Raw genomic sequence first — 2,769 nt, 5'->3', positions numbered from 1 at the left:
TTTCAATTTCTAGTTCTTCTTCACCTTCTGGCAACCCTATGATTCAGATGTTGTCCCATTTATAGTTCATTGTTTTATAGGTTTCTGAACCTCTCCTCATTTTCCTCGCTTTTTGTTTCCTTTTTCTGCACTGGTTGACTGTTTGTTCCTTCCCTATGTTCCAATTTACTGATTTGATCCCTGGTTTTCCTTCCCTCACCACTTGTTTTGTATGTGTTTTTGTTCATTTCAGCAAGATTAGCCTTCATTCCTTCCCCATCTTGTTTTCTGCTGTTAGGTCTATAAGCATTCTTAGAATCAAAGCTCTGAACTGTGCCTCAGAAAGATTTCCTATCTTCTGTTTCATTAGATTAGATGTTTGCTGTCTGGTCAGCTGCATCACCAGGATTTTTATCATGATCTGTGCCATCCTGACAGTTTTGTGTTTACCTTTGCTTCCTGGGTGGGGCTGTCACACCTCCTACACTCTAGGGGGTGAAGCCCTATGCACTCATCACTACTGGGGGACCCTTCTCACCACACTGTAGCATTTTCTGTGGGGGTGGGTGTCCAAGATGGATCCCTGATGTTCACTCTCCACTGAGAGACCAGGAGCCTCCTCCTCTGTTCCCACCCCCTCTGTGCCTCACAGTCCAAGGCAATGGGGATCTGCCTTCCCCGGCATTGGAATTGCAAGCTGACGGGTCTGGTCTGCAGCCAGGGGTGCTTCCCAGGCGCTTCTCGCCTCCCCTTAAATATGGGTGTCTGTGCTTACCACTGTCCCACTACCATCACCGCTGCTGCCACCGCCAGCACAGCTTGACCTCTCTGCCCCAATTTCGCCCCTCCTACCCGTCTGGATGAGCACCACTTCTTTATAACTTCATACTTTGGACTTCCATTTATTTTCTGGAACTTCTGGTTATTTCTGGCTTTGTGGTAATTGTATTCCTTCTTAGTTGTGGAGGGAAATGAAGCGTGTCAGTCTAGGCCTCCATCTTGGCCGGAAGTCCAAGAACATTCTTTAATGGAAAATTTCTGCTACAGAAAGTCAAACACAAATGACACAAGCAAACAAAAGTCAAACCAAAAAGAGATTATTAAAGTGAGCTTTAATCTTCAAACTTCACCTCTGTCCAAGTCATGTTACTGAGAGCAGGGTAGGTCTGTTACTTACACTTATTCATTACTGCAGAACATAACAAAATTTAGCATATCACTGCTCCTACTACATCCTCCAACCCAAAAAGGTAAACAAGCATCACATAAAGTATAAACTTATCCCAACATCAACTTAAGGATTCTACTGTAATATCATATTACTACACCAATATAAGATATTGCAACCCTCTTCTGACCAATTTACAAAATAACCTCATTTCGAGAGCTTTGGAAGCATTACAAATATTGTTGCATTAGATTCCTCTTCTTGAGGTAGTTCAAAATCTTGAAACATGGCAAATTTACATATTTTTACATACTATCACAGGAGGGTAATTAACATAAAAGGCCTACAACTCAAATCCTCACCCTTTGATTCACAGATCATATCATACTAATTGTTTTTCTCTCAGGAGATACAAACTAATCTAAAACTGGAAACACAAAGAGATTAAAAATTACAGAAAAAATGTAAAAAATAAAAACAAGAATAAAAAAGAAACCAAAAGGAATGTTAGTGAGATCATACTGTCTAAATTTTGCTAAGAAACAAAACTATTTACTTGGTTTACCAAAGCTATGAGCATTTTATAAAGTAATAAAAAAATAAAAGTTTATAAAAATAAGAGGAACATTTTAGTGGGAGCATGCGACTAAAGTTTTCTCATCTTGTCCCCTGGAAGAGTTCTTCCAAAATGCCATGCCACTCAGAAATGAAGTGTGGCAAAAATAACCATGTTTGCTCTCACTAACCTACTAGCTAACTCCAATGCCAGATTTTCCTCAGGTTTGCTTCATGGGTGCAGGAATATTAGGAGACACCTGGTTGAGGAGGCCAAGGAGCCCTGAAGGATGTCAGCCGACTTCTTGTGCTGCCTAATGATGTCCTCCAGCACCTGCTTCTCATGCCATGGCTTTGTCAAGTGCTTCTGGACCAGAGCATCTTTCCCCTGTAATTTTTTCCTCAGCTCTAAGAAATCCTATTTGATAGCATGGCCTGGTTTCTAGACAGATAACTGCAATCTTTTTTTGTAGAAAACAACATTCTATCTGTCTTACAATATTCAGAAACTTCTACGTACACTGGTCAACACTAGTTCAAATTTCTTCTTGATTTGTGCCATTGACATAGTCCTAACCTAGCAGAGGAGCAAAACAAGCCTCGAAAGATGACTCCAACACATCCACCAAGGTACTTGGAGAAGATCTCAAAGCACCTGGCACAGCCTAAAGAAGCAAAGCCTGCTCTAGGAGTGCCGGTGGTGGTGGCAGGGTCCAGGTGGCTGTTGGAAGATCATGCCTCCAAGTGGAGCCACCATTTCTGAAAAAAATCTTGTGTAGTTTTGATTTGTATTTCCATAATGATAAGTAATGTTGAGCACCTTTCTATATACATGTTAGTTGTTTGTATGTATTCTTTTGAAACATGTCTATTTAAGTAAATATTTGGAAAAATTGGATACCTATATGCAAAATAATTAAACTGGACCCTTATACCATACACAAAAATTAACTCAATATGAATTAAGGACTTAAACAATATACAGATAATGCATCATAGAATTGTACACTTAAAACCTATATAAAATCTTATTAACCAATGTCACCCCAATACATTTAATTTCAAAA

General features: G+C 39.7%; 1 pseudogene; it reads right to left on the bottom strand.

Annotated features, from left to right (window-relative positions):
- Positions 1-1,923: 1,923 nt before the first annotated feature.
- LOC149990722 (mediator of RNA polymerase II transcription subunit 28 pseudogene) lies at positions 1,924-2,459 on the bottom strand (annotated as a pseudogene).
- Positions 2,460-2,769: the final 310 nt, after the last annotated feature.

The sequence above is a fragment of the Furipterus horrens genome, unplaced genomic scaffold (genome assembly GCF_987537825.1).
Source record: "Furipterus horrens unplaced genomic scaffold, mFurHor1.1.pri manual_scaffold_17, whole genome shotgun sequence".
Lineage (NCBI taxonomy): Eukaryota > Metazoa > Chordata > Mammalia > Chiroptera > Furipteridae > Furipterus > Furipterus horrens.
This window is presented reverse-complemented; position numbering and strand designations above follow the sequence as displayed.